Genomic DNA, 17466 nt, shown 5'->3' with positions numbered 1-17466 from the left:
GATGGCTGTGTAATATTCCATTGTGTGTCTATGTATAAATATACATACATACACACACACTGCATCTTCTCTATCCATTCATTTATCAATGGACACTTGGACTCCTTCTTTAATTTGGCTATCATAAATAATGCTAAAATAAACATGGGGTTCATATATCATCTCAAATCAGTGTTTTCTTATTCTTTGGGTAAATACCCAACAGTAGAATTACCGGATCATATGGTAATTTTACTTTTAAGTGTTTGAGGAACCTCCATACTGTTTTTCACAGTGACCAGCTTGCCTTCCCAACAGTGCACAAGGGTTCCTTTTTCTCCACATCCTTGCCAATGTTTGTTGTCTCTTGTATTTTTGATCTTAGCTATTTCTACTGGCATTAGGTGGTATCTCATTGTGGTTTTGATTTGCAATTTCCTGATGATTAATGGTGTTGAGCATCTTTTCTTTTCTTTTCTTTTTTTTAAAGATTTTATTTATTTATTTGACAGAGATAGAGACAGCCAGCGAGAGAGGGAACACAAGCAGGGGGAGTGGGAGAGGAAGAAGCAGGCTCATAGCGGAGGAGCCCGATGTGGGGCTCGATCCCAGAACGCCGGGACCACGCCCTGAGCTGAAGGCAGACGCTTAACTGCTGTGCCACCCAGGCGCCCCTTGAGCATCTTTTCATGTATATGCTGTCTCTTCATGTCTTCTGCCCATTTTTTCATTGGATTGTCTGGGGGGGTTAGTTTTGAGTTGTATATGTTCTTTCTATATTTTGGATATTAACCTGTTATTAGATCTTTTACAAATATCTTCTCTCATTTAGTAGGTTTTCTTTTTGTTTTATTCATTATTTCCTTTGCTGTGCAAAAACTTTTTAGTTTGGTATAGTTCCAATAGTTTGTTTTGCTTTTGTTTCCTTTGCCTTAGGAGACCTATCAAGAAAAAAAGTGGCTATCACCAATGTCAGAGAAATTATTGCCTACGCTTTCTTCTAGAAATGTTATGGTTTCAGAGGCACTTGAGTGGCTCAGTCAGTTAAGTGTCTGACTATTGGCTTTGGCTCAGGCCATGATCTCAGGGTCATCCAGTCAAGCCCTGCATTGGTCTCCATGCTCAGCACAGAGTCTATTTGGGACTCTCTCTCCCTCTTCCTTTCCCTCCCCACCTCTGGCTTGCTCTCTCTTTTTCATAAATAAATAAATAAATAAATAAATAAATAAATAAATAAATAAATAAACAAACCTTTAGAAAAATGTTATGATTTCAGGTCTCACACTTAGATCTTTAATCCATTTTTAGTGTTTTTTTTTTCTTTTTTTGCGTGTGTATATGGTGTAAGAAAGTAGTCCTGTTTCATTCTTTTGCTTGTAGCTGTCCCATTTTCCCAACACCATTTGTTGAAGAGTGCCAATATTCTTGACTCCTTTGTCATAGATTTACTAACCATATAATCATGGGTTTATTTCTGGGGTCTCTATTCTGTTCTATTGATCTATGTGTCTACTATTGTGCCAGTATACACTGTTTTGATGACTACAGCTTTGTAGCATATCTTGAAATCTAAGATTGTGATACCTCCAGTTTTGTTCCTTTTTTTTTTTTTTCAAGATTTCTTTGGCTATTCAAGATCTTTTGTGGTTCTATTCAAATTTTAGGGTTATTTGTCCTACTTCTATATAAACTACTGTTGGTATTTTGATAAGGATTGCATTAAATCTGTAGATTGCTTTAGATATATTGACATTTTAACAGTATTTATTCTCCCAATCCGTGAGCATGGAACATTTTAAAATTTGTGTCTTCATCAATTTCTTTCATCAATGTTTTATAGTTTTCAGAGCACACGTCTTTCACCTCCTTTGTTAAGTTTATTTCTATGTGTTTTATTATTTTTATTGTAATTGTAAATGAAATTATTTTCTTAATTTCTCTTTCTGCTACTTCAGTATATAGAAATGCAATATATTTCTCTATACCGATTTTGTATCTTATGACCTATTGAATTCATTTATCACTTTGAGGTTTTGGTGGAGTCTCTAGGGTTTTCTCTATATATAGTATCATGTCATTTGATATAATGAAAATTTTACTTTCTTTTTCATGTCTCTACTATGTTAAATAAAAGTGGTGAGTGAGAGTGGGCATCCTTGTGTTGTTTCTGAACTTAGGAGAAAAGTTCTCAGTTTTTCATCATTCAATATGATGTCAGCTATGGGTTTTTCATATATAGAATTTATTATGTTGAGGTATGTTCCCTCTAAACCTACTTTGTTGAGGGTTTTTAATAATATTTTTTTATTATGTTAGTCACCATACAGTACATCCCCATTTTTCTTTTTGTAAAGTTCCATGATTCATTACTTGCGTATAACACCCAGTGCACCATGCAATACGTGCCCTCCTTAATACCCATCACTGGCCTATCCCATTCCTCCACCCCCACCCTCAAAGCCCTCAGTTTGTTTCCCAGAGTCCATAGTCTCTCATGGTTCATTACCCCTACTATTTGAGGGTTTTTTATCATGAATGGATGTCATACTTTGTCAAATGCTCTTTCTGCACTTATTGAAATGATCATATGGTTTTTATCCTTTCCATTGTTGATGTGATGTATCCCATTGATTGATTTGTGGATATCGGACCACACTTTCATCCCTGAGATAAATCCCACTTGGTCATGGTGAAGGATTTTTTTAAAGTTTTGTTGGATCAGTTTGCAAATATTTTCTTGAGGATTTTGCATTTATGTTCATCAGATATTGGCCTAATCTCTTTTTTTGTAGTGTCCTTATCTGGTTTCAGTATCAGGTTCATGCTGGCCTCATAGAATGAATTTGGAACCTTTCTTTATATTTTTTGTAATAGATTGAGAAGCATAGGAATTAACTCTTATTTAAATGTTTGGTAGAATTCACCTATGAAGCTGTCTGGTCCTAAACCTTTATTTGTTGGGATATTTAATATTACTGATTCAATTTCATAACTAGTAATTGATCGCTTCAAATTTTCTATTTCTTTCTGATTCAGTTTTGGGAGGTTATGTTTCTAGGAATTTATCATTCCTTCCAGGTTGTCCAATTTGTTGGCATATAATTGTTCATAACATTCTCTTAGAATCCATTATTTCTATGATGTCAGTTGTTATTTATCCTCTTTCATTTCTGATTTTGCTTATTTGAGTCCTTTTTCTTCTCCTCCTCCCCTCCCTCTCGTCCCCCTCCTCTCCCTCTCTCCTCCTCCTCCTCCCCTCCTTCTCCTTCTCCTTCTTTTTGGATGAGTCTGGCTAAAGGTTTATAAATTTTGTCAATCTTTTCAAAGAATCAGCTCCTGGTTTCATTGATCTATTTTGCTGTGTTTGTTTGTTTGTTTCTGCTTTAATCTTTATTATTTCCTTCCTTCTACTGATTTTGGGTTTTGTTCTTTTTCTAGTTCCTTTAGAGGTAAGCTTAGATTGTTTGAGATTTTTCTTGCTTCTTGAGGTTGACTTGTATTGCTATACTTTCCTGTTAAAAAAGCATTTGTTGCATCCCGAAGATTTTGGATCATTGTGTTTTCATTTTCCTTTGTTTCTATATAATTTTTGATTTCTTGGTTGATCCATTCATTGTTTAGTAGCATCTTATTTAATTTCCATGTATTTATGCTCTTTCCAGATTTTTTTTTCTGGTTGATTTCTAGTTTCACAGTGTGGCCACAGAGGATGCATACTATGACTTCAATCTTTTTGAATTTGTTGAAACTTATTTTGTGGCCTAACCTGTGATGTGATCTATTTTGGAGAATGTTCCATGGGCACTTGAAAAGAATGTGTATTCCACCATTTTAGGTTAAAATGTATCTGTTAGATCCATCTGGTCCAATGAGCCATTCAAAGCCACTGTTTCCTTGTTGATTTTCTGTTTGGATGATCTATCCATTGATATAAGTAGGGTGTTAAAGTCCCTTATTATTATTGTATTACTATTGATTACTTCTTTTATGTTTGTTAATAGCTGCTTCAAGTATTTAGGTGTTCCCATGTTAGGCGTATAAATATTTATAATTGTTATATGTTCTTTTTGAATTGTTCTATGATTATCTAGTAGCCTTCTGTATCTCTTGTTATTCTCTTTGTTTTATTTATTTTTTTTATTTTATTTTTTTAAAGATTTTATTTATTTATTTGACAGAGATAGAGACAGCCAGCGAGAGAGGGAACACAAGCAGGGGGAGTGGGAGAGGAAGAAGAAGGCTCAGAGTGGAAGAGCCTGATGTGGGGCTCGATCCCATACCGCTGGGATCACGCCCTGAGCCGAAGGCAGACGCTTAACCGCTGTGCCACCCAGGCGCCCCTATTCTCTTTGTTTTAAAGCATTTTGTCCAATAAGAGTATTACTACCCCAGATTTCTTTTTATTTCCATTTCCATGATAAATACTTTTCCATTCCTTCACTTTCTATCTGCATGTGCCTCTGAAATGAGTCTGTCTTGTAGACAGCATATAGATGGGTCCTGCTATTTTATCCATTCCATCACCTTATGTCTTTTGATTAGAGCATTTAGTCAATTTACATTCAAAGTAATTATTGATAGGTACGTACTTATTGCCATTTCATCAATTGTTTTATTTTTTTTGTAGTTCTTCTCTGTCCCTTTCTTGCTCTCTTCTCTCATGGTTTGCTAGCCTTCTTTAGTAGATTACTTTCCTGTTATTCTTTGTATATCTATTTCTGATTTTTAATTTGTGGTTAGTTTTATCTATAACCTTTTATGAATATAGAAGTCTATATTAATTTAATGGTTACTTAACTTTGAGCCCATTCTAAATGCACTAAATTTTTACTCCTCTCCTCCCGCTGTTATAGGTATGTGGTGTCATATTACTTCATTTATTTTGTGAATCCCTTGACAGATTTTTATAGATATTCTTAATTTGACTGCTTTTGTCTTCCTAATTTTCTTACTCCTCCTTAGGGTCTTTTCTTTCCACTCAGAGTCCCTTTAACATTTCTTGTAAAGCTAGCTTAGTGATGTTGAATTTCTTTACCTTTTGTTTGTCTGGGAAACACTATCTCTCCTTCTATTCTGAATGATAGTCTTAGTGGATAGAGTATTCTTGATTTCAAGTTTTATCCTTTCACCACTTTGAATATATCGTGCCACTCCTTCTGGCCTGCTAAGTTTCTGCTGAAAAATCCACTGATTGCCTTGTGAATTTTCCTTTATATGTGACTTGTTTCTTTTTTCCTACTGCTTTGGAAATTCTCCGTTTATCATTACTTTTTTGCTGTCTGAATTACTATCTGTTTTGGGTGTACTCGTTGATTTTGCTGGGTGCTCTCTGTCCTTCCTGGATCTGGAATTCTGTTTCCTTCCCCAGATTTAGGAATTTTTCAGCTATTATTTCTTCAAATACATTTTCTGCCCTCTTTTCCTTCTCCTTCTTGGGTCCCTATAATGTTAATGTTATTATGCTTGATTGTGTTGAGTTCCCTTAATCTATTCTCATTTTTATTACTTCAGCTTGATTGCTTTCCATTACACTGTCCCCCAAGATATTGATACATTTTTCTGCTTCCTCTAGTCTACTACATATTCCCTCTAGTGTATTTTTAGTCATTGAGTTGTCTCTAATTGGTTCTTTTTTGTGTTTTCTATCTCCTTGTTAAGGCTTCTCACCAAGGTGCTTTACTCTTTTCTCAAGTCCACTGAGCATCTTTATGACCATTTGAATTTCCTATCAGACATATTACTTTCTCTATTTCATTTTGCTCTCTTGCTGTGTTTTTGTCCTGTTCTTTCATTTGGGACATATTATTCAGTCTCCTTATTTTGTCTCTCTGTGTGTCTATGTGTTAGGAAAGTCAGCTATGTTTCTTTCTCTTGAAAGTAGCAGTCTTATGAAGAAGAGTTCTTATAGTCCTCTGCAGTACAGTATCTCCTATTCCCTAGGAACTAGCACTTCAGGGGTGTCTCCTGTGTGTTTGTTGTATCCACCCTGCTGTTGTGGCTGAGTTGTATTTCCCTTCAGTCCAGGCATCTTCAATGGCTCTCTTCACCTGTTGTGGGCAGGCTTTGGTCCCTGTGTTGTTAATGGGCCAGTCTGGGGCTGCCTAGTGCTTGAGTGGGTCAGACAAGGCATTTGCCAGAGCTATGGTTACACCAAACTGCAGGATATTGTCCCTGTATTGTCCCCTGAGAAGATTTGTTGGTGGGCAGGGACTTCAGTCAAAGAAATATATGCCTCCAGCCCACTTCTAGGGCCACAGTCAAATTGGTGTGGTTATATTTCCCTTTCCCTAGGTCAGAAGTCACTTTCCAGTGGTGCTGGCCCCTGTCGGGGCTGTTGCACACTATTACACTTGTGGCACCACTTTGGATAGATTCCAGCAAAAGGTGTGTTAGAAGGGGCAGTCCATCACAGAACTCAGTGGCCAGGCATGTGGTGTTAGCAAGGTTTACTTGAGCTGGTCTACTGTAGGAGGAGATCTGTTGCTGCTTTGGAGAACTGCTGAGGGTCGATTGGACGGGGTGGGTCTACAGAAGTGTTGGGGGCAGGATGTGCTGTTAGCAAGCTAGATGGAGATAGTTAGCATCAAGCTGGTTCTTAAAGGTGTCTGTGTATGTAGGCTAGGGGACAGGTGAGGGAAATGGTTCCTACCAGTTCTTTTGTTCTTAGAGAAGTCTCAAAGACTTCTCAAAGACATGTCTTTCCAGAACATGTTCTGAGATGGGTAAATAAATTTCATTCCCATACCACAGGCATCTTTTTAAACTGCTGCTTCCATGTTGTAGCTCAGAGGGGCTGTTTGTCATTTTGTCTCTTTGAGGGCAGGGACTCAGTTATTTATGGCCCTCTGGCTCTCCCAAAGCTGAGCCCAATGATGTTTAAAGTTCCAGGTATTAAGCCCACTGATTGTAAGAATTCATGAAGTTAAGCTCCTCTGTTTTCAAAGCCAAATGTGATGGGGATTTGTTTTCCCTCTGTGGGTCCCCTTTGCCTGTTGTGTGTGCTGTGGGGCTGCCCCTCACCCTTCTTCATGACTGAGGTGTTCCTCCCTCCTGTATAAAACCTCACAGGTCATTTGGCTCCCAACCTTGCCTTTGGCTCTCCTACTCTTCTCCACTTTTAGTTGTAGACAGCCTGTTCTTCCAGTCTTTGGGTCATTTTCTGGGTTATACACTAATGTTGGTGTTATCTAGTTGTATCCATGGGACAAGGTGAGTTTAGAATCCTCCTACTCTACCGTCTTCCATGTTTTTGATGTGTCTCTACAGAGGGGGAGAATTCAAGTTTTTGGTAGGAGCACACATTTTATTGAATTTTGATTTTAATATAAATCTATGCTATTGGCTATGACTATTAAAAATCAGAAGAAAAAGCATTCCTCTCTTATTTATTTTCAAAAAAATATCTTCTACTTCGTTCCAAATAAAAGCTTAATTTGTTTTCAAAAGCTAGAAATTAAAAAAACATTCATATACCATTTATAATCCAATAAATCCAAAAATCAATTTAATATGTTCATCATAAAATCTTTCATATTCATAAACTTATTACTGTTTTGAGGTTTTCTCTTATCTTTTCACCCAAACACTAAGCTTTTACAATTATTATTTATAATACTTGTTTATCTTTCTCTTACTACTGCTGTACTTTGATCTTTTTTTTTTTTTAATCAGGAGTAGCCTCTAAATGTTATCAAGCATGATTATTTGTGTTTATTGATTTAATTTTATTGTTATTTTGATTTGTTGATTTGTTTTCTTCTTAGCTTCTTTAAGCTTCTGCAAATTTGGAAGTTCTATTATAGATATATGTGTATCTCAAAATGAGAAAAGAAAAAAAAGTAAAGAAGATTTAGAAACCTTGAGGCTTAAAGTAATGCCTATCTAGACAACTCCTGGAAGGTAATTTGCGTCTTAAAGTATGGATAAAATAAAACCATCAGTCCCTAACACCTTCTTACAAACCTGTTCCACTATTTACTGAAGAATGGTTTGATTTGTCACTGAACTCACCTGGTTTTCTCTACTGTCTTGGTCTTTAATGTTCTGATAACTCATTTGTTTGTGCTTTGGATGCTATGAGCCTTACTTAGATGTTTTCTGACATAACCATCTGTTTCCTGATTCTTTCTCATCCTGAGAGTGTATTCTCCCAATTCCGAATTTGCTCTTAGCTTCTTATTCCTCCCCCCAAGATCCTGTCTGAGAACTAAGAAAAGTTTCACTTTTCCTGAAATTATCCAGCACTCAATATCTTGCTGCTGTTTTTTTTACCAAAATTTCCTTACCAATACAATTGAAGGATTCTTCATTTGATAATCTTGCTTTCAGTAATTAATCAGTATAAATTTATCACAAAGAATGGTAGTGTCATTGTATAATTTATAGTTTAAGGGAAGTGGAAATAGTTGAAAAACCACAGTGGAAGCTACGCATGGCATCAAGAATAGGCACATAGGGGCGCCTGGGTGGCACAGCGGTTAAAGCCTCTGCCTTCAGCTCAGGGCGTGATCCCGTTGTTATGGGATCGAGCCCCACATCAGGCTCCTCCACTGTGAGCCTGTTTCTTCCTCTCCCACTCCCCCTGCTTGTGTTCCCTCTCTCGCTGGCTGTCTCTATATCTGTCAAATAAATAAATAAAATCTTAAAAAAAAAAAAAAGAATAGGCACATAAAATTCTTGTTGAGTTCATAAATATCAAAGAGAAGCTGTAGAGGATCAATTGAAACCCAATATTGTGCTTATTTTCAAAATCTCATAGGCACAATATTTGCCTTATTATGTTAGAATTTGATCCTTTTTTTCCTCCGTGTATTTGAGGGAATTGGGCTTTCTTGTGGTAAAAACGCATCATCTTTGTTTTAAAATATTTTGTCTTTCATTCATTAGTTCCAATAGGAAATTGAAACTTCTGTTACTCAAAATCATTCGTCCATGACTTAGTGAATGCTTCCTCGTTAAGTTGCTTGGGTTAGATACTCCATGATCTGTGACCTTCATCCTGTTCAGTTGAATTGATTAAAACAAGTTGTGTGAAAATTAAATGCAAGCTGTATTTACATAACGAAAAGAGAATGTGACAAACTGACAATATTTAGAATTTCAAATGTAAGGATTATTTTGCTGGTCAAGGTTCCTATTTCTCTGAGGATTGAATTCTTTCAGTACAATAGGTACCCTCCATGCAGTTCCACAAGAAGATTGTTTGGGTCTTATTTTGTCTTTAAATAGCAAACATCTCTTTTAAAATCTCTTTTTATATTATCGTGGACAACTTTTTTCTTAACAGTAAAATTACTACAACAACAGGACATTTAGTTAAGTGAAAGCAGGCCATTAGTTCTATTTAAAATAAATTTTTGTTCATTTTTTTACCTTTTGTGCAAAAATTTGGGAAATAATTTAAAACAGTGGAAAATTGCTTTGCTAAATGTTAGTTACTAGAATCTGAAGGTGCTAAATGTCTGAGCTGCTCTTCAACTATTAGAGAATGGCTGAGGAAGCAGGGGAAATGTGTTCTGGTAATTGGTTTCTCTCCTTTATGCTTCTATCTAAATCTCTATTCAGATTTTGCTTGGTGATACTGGTCCGTGGTCAGCATACACCACTGTGCCACATTGTGGCACATGGCTTAGGCAGATTGTCCTCTCTGATTCTGTTTCTTCATATAGAAAGGATGAATATGGGCCAGATCTCCACAGTAACTCCCAGTTCTAAATTTCTGAGACTTTAAGACTGACTCCCTTTGCATTCCCAGGTTAGCCCTGGCTGATCTACTGGTATATGTTTGCACTTCCTCTTCCTGTCAGATAATACAGATGTTAATGTAAACAGATCAGATACAACGAAGATGAGGACATGATCATAAAGAAATACTATGTGTGATTAAACTACATTTTATATAGAGGAAACCCTATATATGCAGTTTTTAAATATTTTTGTTAAGAGAAAATGATTTATGGGATAAAAATGGCAATTCTAAATTAAACAAGATAAAGAAACACACTTTTCTAATTTGTAGAATTATATGCTAAAAAATACCTATAGCATTTCTCCTGTTCTTACTGACAGTCTATATAAAGCCCTGTTTTTCTGATGTTTACAAAATATAGCATTATTTTCAAATTAGAGGATCAGGTGTACTTGATGCTTTGTCTTTTCTGTTTGTTTTTTCCCCAGTGGAAAACAAATTGCTAAAGCACCACCTGTAGCTTAGGTGCCTTTCTCTTCAGATTCTTCTACAGAAAAATATCTATGACACTTTAATCCAAACCCAAATATTTTGGAGTCTTCCTAAAAACATTAACTTTGTTAGTTTTTTCTCTGTTCTACATGAAACACAATTGCAAAAGCATATAAACATTCACAGAAAACTAATCATACAGCAACATTTTAAAAAGATATGCTATTTTATTATTAATAATTTATCTTGTCTAGGAATACATGAAGGACAAACACAGGCATGACAGTGTTTTATCTTTCTAAGTGTGCTCTTTCATCAAATTCTCTTTTAACTACCTATTGTTGACAAATGCACGGAAAAATATTTGCTTAAAAATCAAGCAAAAATGCACATATATTATAGCATTTGTAGTCTTTACAAACTCTCAAAGAGCTTTGATTTTTTCCCATTGTTTAAATAGTACAAAGATATTTTAAAATATAGCTGTCTTGTTAAAATAATTTTTTTTATTTCATAGATTCCTTTGCTTTTACCACCATGTTATCTCCATTTCTTCAGGCAAATAATGCATAGTTGACTATATTTTCCTTCTGGGTTGTCACTTTCCAATTGGAGTAAGGCCTTGCTTGGCCAAGATTTTAACCTAATACCTTATACTGAGGAATGAGCATAGACTATCACATCTAGTGGACTTTGTGTAAATACTGATTCTCTTTTTTCATAGTGTGACTTTGGTTAATTACATTAAATTTTTTGGTATCCATTCCCTCTTCTTTAAAATTTAATATATATGTCAAAGATTGTGAGAACTCTATGGAATGAAAAAATATTATGATATACTCAAACTACAAAGTGCTGGACAAAGAGTCGGTTCTCTCAGTGAAAAAATTGAAAGAGGAGTGTTACCCACATCACATTTTTCTAAACAAGCCCAAGCCCATGTCTGGAACTAGATCCAGGCTTGAGTTAAGATCCAATTCCTGATACCTTGAATCAAAAAAAGCAAATTGCAGAGCTTCACCATATATCAGTCTCCTTATCTGTACATCAGGGATTAAAACATTGCTTTCATGGTTTTTATTATAAAGACTAAACGAGAAAATATAAGTGATGCACCTATCTCAGTGCTTGGCATTAGAAGGTACCCTTGACTATGAGCTGTGATATAAAAAAGGTTGTTGTGTGTAATAATGGGGTCTCCACTATAAACAGCTAAGTGATAAATTCCATAATATACTGAAATCCAGGAACATGCAAGGGCTGCTCACCCGGCCTTCCTCGCCTCAGAACTATATCACCTTTTACCTAGTTCTTCAAACAAAAATATATGTATATTATTTGATTCTTTTCTTCATCTACTCTCTCCCACACCCTCTCCCCTAACCCATCCGGATAGTCTTTCTGATCTACCAGCAAGTTATATTTTCAGTTTTTATGCTTTTATTTCCACTGCCACCACTCTAAAAGAAGCCACCATCTTTTTTTTTTCTTTTAAAGCACTAAGTGCCTCCAAATTAGATGTCCTGCTTGCCCTTTTACTCCCCATCTGAATGCATTCTCCTTGGAACAGCCAGAGTTACCTTTATAAAATATAAATAAGGTAGTCCTTCCCATACCTGCACCACATTGAAAGTAGAATGAAACTAACACCCCCTGTTGTAGTCTGCACTGCATTCTATCCTAGCTCCTTCCTGTATCTGTAAGATCAGCTTGTTCCCCCACCCCTTTCTGCATCAAGTTCTTGCAATGTTAGTGCACCTGGGACCCACTGAATTTGATGTCCCCTTTGTCCTGAACATTTCCCCCTATCTCCTCACACCACCTTTAGCTAACTGGCTCCATCTCATACTCTGTAAGAAAAAGCATCAGTGACTAGGGTCACTTTCTCAAATAAACTGTTCTTAAGCTCTCCAGTGAAAACAGCTCTCTATGCATTGCTAAAATACTCCAATATAATCTTAATGAGATCCTCCACTGAATTTATCTCAGTCTAAAATTATCTTTGTATTTATCTCTATACATGTTTCTTATCGGCTTTTGTATTGTCTCCCTTAACTCCAGAATATAATTTACCTGGGATTATGACCCTTACCTGTCTTGTTCAGTACTATGACTATAGCATATAAAAATTTTCCTAATATGTAATATATGCTCATTAAATACAGATTTAATAACTAATGGACTGAATTAATGAATAAATGAAGAATTAAATGATGACATTCGCAAGTACATAGGCTGTATTTATCTATCAATAATCAGTCACTTCTTGCTAAGCTACTGGGTTTGAGCTAGGCCTAATATTTTAAGTACCTTTTCAAATGCCACCTCTGCAATTATTTCACTGACTGGTGACAAAAATCACTTCCTCTTATACTTCCACAGCAATAGCATAGCATTCCTCACACTGTATAACAGTCCATCATTCTGTACCTACATTGTAAAGTATCTCTCTAACTAGACTACTGACCACTCACAGGCAGGAAATATTTATTTTCATGTCCTTATCTCTAGTACTTGCCCCAGTGGATGCTCAAATATATACTAAATTAAATTGAATTTCTTTCATGATTATATAAAACTATAAAATAGTTCAGAAAAAAATACACAAGGAGGACAATATCACCGAGCAGCTCATGCTTCTGCGGTGCTCATGAATCAGCTTCACTCGGGCCTATTCGAAATTGTACACTAATTCTGACCAAAGAAAAATCGAAACCAGAAGGTACCTGGATAGTCACTTTATTCCATCATATCAGTTGTGCCTTAAACAGGATATCGGATTCATTATAAAATTAAAACTAGCAATGTAGCAAGTTTGAATGAAAGTTTAGTTTTTACTTAGATAAAACAACAGCTTGTATTGCTTCACATATTTTTCCTTTCTGAACAGTGCAGAAATGCATTTTTTTATAGATGCCTTTGCCTCTAGAATATTAGTAACACTCCACAATAATTACCGCCTTTTAAATGTAACCCTAGAATGAAAAATGACATGTTTTCCTAAAAGTAGCTCTTCCAGTAGTTTGGAAATATAAGTATGCAACCTCTATATTAGTTCAAGGAATGACATTGACTACAACCATTCTGAAATATATCTTTTACCCTATAAATCAATGTCAGCTCTTTGACCGTTTTCTTTTTTTACCTTTTCCAAAGACCTGAAACTGCTAAGCATAATTATATAATTACTATTATAATTGTAAGCATTTTTAATAATTACAACTGTTCAATAGTAAAGACCACTTCTTAAAACATATGAAGGATGACAGCTTATCATTTACCATAGATATCGAGATTAGCATTGATTTTTTGCATGCATTTCAAACTTAATTTTTCATTGACTTTCCTTCGGATACTCTACTGATGAATTATTTCAAATATCAAAGGTTTGAGAAAGCACACACATATGTGGAGATGGTTCTATTAGGCAATGATCATGTTGTAATTAATGTTAAAAATGTGCTCAGTGTAAAGAGAGAATAATAATTAGTGAAAAGCAAACTATTAAAAAATAACAAATTAAATGTGAAAGCTTGTTTTATAAGACCAATTCATTATGCTCATAATTCAAGGGAATATTTTATTTTTGCTTATACTACTCTGCTTCTCAGATCAAGTATCACATTACCCAGCATTTCTCAAAGTATATTGTATAGACAGGTAATCCTGTAGGGTCTTCCATGGAAAAGAGGTTACATGGTCCAGTAGGTCTGGGAAGCCATGCATGGCTTATCTTCCTCTTGAGAATTTACATACATAAAGCAGACTAAAGGCTCACAGAAGTCCAGGAGTGAAGTTGACAGTTTAACTTAAAAATTTTCAAGCCTATTTGGCCATGATACTCTTTTACTCATGATGTCTGTTAGAAGCCGCAGGAACAGATTTTTTTTTTGGGGGGGGGAGGGGTGTCCTTGCCCTGTCATAATAGCCCTGAAGATTACATTATATGAATTATTATTTTGCTGGCTATAATTCATTTTTATAGTATTTAGTCTTAAGAAATTGACTTACCACTACCACACGAAATGTTAATTTCGCAGGTCATTATAGACTTCTAAATACACATGCAATGTCCTTATTTGTATGTAAACATATGTCTCTGTTTTTAACAAATTCATCTGTATAAAATAATACTAAGATACTTCGAAGTGTTCATTCTCCAGTCTAAATTTAAAGATTGCCAGCTGGATTTGACAAATTAGTGTGCATGGAACAGAGCTAGAATTTTAAACTGAGAATTAGAAATATATTTAATTAGATAAGGATAAACAATAATTGACCTGAGAGTTGAAGAGCATAAGGAGAAATTTAGAGTTGGAGTCAGCATGTTGTAGCTACTGCTAGGTTTTGTTTTTATTTCTTAAAAAACAGGAATAACATTCTTAAGTCTACTTTCAGATCATTCAATGAAGTGGAGCAATCAGATAAGAATTTCTGCAAGTTCACCTCACATCTTTTCATTTCTCTGCCTCTGGACCATGTAGTTCGCCTCTTTTCAGTTTCTTTGAATGAACTGACCATGATGGTAGCAAATTTGTGATCTAAATCCCATTTCCTCTCACCTTTTCAAGACTATTATTACATCATCTTTTCTCAGCACCATCAATTTTTCTCTCTCTTCTGGAATATCCCCATAAGATTGCTATTATTACTTCCATCCTAAAAAAAAAAAAAAAAAACAGTAATAATGCCTCGATCCAACATTCCTCTCCAGTTTTGCCCCACTTTTTTGCTTCCTTTAGAGAAAAAAAATGCTAGAAAGTGCGAGTCTTTTTTTTTCATTTTTTTCTCCACTAATTGCTCAAAATCCACACAATATGTTTTATCTATTTTCAAAGTCAGCAAAGACTTCCATATTACTTATTCCATAAGGCCAATAAGCCTCCTCTGTTATTCCTCAGTCCTTGTCTTCTGCACAACTTCCTTGCCCCTCCTGCTCCAGTCATAATGACATTTGCTGTTCTTCAAACGTGCCAAACACCAGCTTTCTCAGAGTGTTTGCCTCTGGTGTACCCTCTACCTGAAATTCTCTTCCCTCAGATATTCACTGGGCTTATTCCCCCACATTCTTTAGGTTTCTGGATCAAAAGTCACCTCATTGTGAAATTTCTCTAACCACTTACATAAATTAAGTACCCTATACTCTGACACCTCCTTTCATCTTGAACTCCACTTCATTTTTTTACCAGCATTTATCAATTGAACGAATAAGTGTTCAATATTGTTTTGTCCATTTGCCGTTGTCTATATCATGGACTTTATAAGGTGAGCACTACATGGCAGATGTTTTGTTACTGTGTTCTTAGTTGTTTCCCTGGTTGTGGAATAGTGTCCAGTATGCAACAGGTATTCATTGAATATTTGCTAAATAAATAAATAAATAAATAAATAAATAAATAAATAAATGTAAGCATATATCAAGGCTTGTATGCTTAAGCTATTAGATTAGGCATTGAAGAGCTCAATTATGAAGAAGGTATAAGTTTATCAATCTTTGTAATAGAGCTACATGGGCTGAGAGCACCAAGATTTCATGCTTGACCTTGGACTACACCTGAAAGATTGGTAGGATACCTATACATGGAGGTGCTTTGGAACTGCAAGCATATAATAAACAGAACACAGAGATAAGAAAGTGTTAAGGAAATAGTTGTCTAATGTAGTTTGTCTAAAACAAGGAACTGTATGATTGGGAATGAAAAACTAGTCGAATTTTTTTCTGATATTTTATTGTAGTAAACTGCACATAAAATTTTCTATTTTAAGTATATAGTTCAGTGGTATTAAATACCTTCAAGTTATTGTACAACCATTATTCATTTTCAGAACTCTTTTCTTAGTGGGGCACCTGGGTGGCTCATCGGTTAAGCGACTGTCTTCTGTTCAGATCATGATCCCGGAATCCCAGGATGGATCCCCGCATCAGGCTCCCTGCTCAGTAGGGAGTCTGCTTCTCCTTCTGACCCTTCCCCCTCTCATTCTCTCTCTCTCTCTCTCTCAAATAAATAAATAAATAAAATCTTAAAAAAAACTCTTAGTGCAGAACTAAAACGCTATACCCCATAAATAGTAACTCCCCATGACCTCCTCCCTCTCAGGCCCTGGCAACTGCCATTCTTCCCTCTTTAATCTTCCCTTTTCCTCTACACCTCAGGCTCTCATAACCACTACTGTACTCTATAGAGTCTTATTTTTCCTTCAAAGAATCCACATAAAAATGAGATCATGTAATATTTGCCTTTCTGTGTTTCGCTTATTTATCTTAGCATAATGCTTTTGAGGTTCATCCATGTTGTCAAAAATGGCAAGATTTCCTTCTTTTTAAAGGATTTGTAATATTCCCTTGTGTATGTATATCATATATGTATATCATATATGTATACATATATACATATATGTGCATGTATATCATCTTTATGCATTCATCTGCCCCAACAGACGTTTAGATTGTTTACATATCATAGTTATTGTGAATAATATTACAATGAACATAGGAGTGCAGATATCTCTTCAAAATCATGATATTATTTCCTTTGAACACATACTCAGAAATGGGATTACTAGATCATTTGGTGGTTTTTTAAAAAATTTTTTGAAGAAGTTCCATACTACGTTCCATAGAGGCTACACCAACATATATTCCTACCAACAGTACATGAGAGTTCTTTTTTTTCCCCCCACATCCTTCCTAACACTTGTATTTTTTGTCTTTTTTTTTCTCAAGTTTTTGTTTAAATGCCAGTTAGTTAACATACAGTGTAATATTAATTTCAGGTATAGAATTTAGGGATTCATCACTTCATACAACACCCAGTGCTTATCACAACTGCCCTCCTCAATCCTCATCACCCTTTTAATCCATCCCCTCACTCACCTCCCCTCCAATAATCCTCAGTTTTTTTCTCTATAGTTAAGAGTCTGTTTTCTGGTTTGCCTCTCTTTTCCCTCCCTATGTTCATCTGTTTTGTTTCTTAAATCCCACGTATGGTTAACAGCCATTCTGACAGGTGTAAGACAATCTATTCGTTATAGATTTGATTTGTATTTCCCTGATGATGAATGGTGTTGAACATCTTTTCCTGTGTCTGCTAGCTATCTTTATGTCTTCTTTGGAAAAAAACATCTATTCAGGTCCTTTGTCCATTTTGTTAGTTGTGTTATTTGGGTTTTTGCTTGAGTTGTAAAGCAGGTAGAATGCATTGGAGAAAAAATAGTCAAATGCCAAAATAGCTTTCCCCCTCCTCTCAAATATTTGTAACTCTATTTCATTTTTAAAATTCAGAGACAGACATTTTATATAATCTGTA

Source organism: Ursus arctos, unplaced genomic scaffold, assembly GCF_023065955.2.
Source record: "Ursus arctos isolate Adak ecotype North America unplaced genomic scaffold, UrsArc2.0 scaffold_10, whole genome shotgun sequence".
NCBI lineage: Eukaryota > Metazoa > Chordata > Mammalia > Carnivora > Ursidae > Ursus > Ursus arctos.
This window is presented reverse-complemented; position numbering follows the sequence as displayed.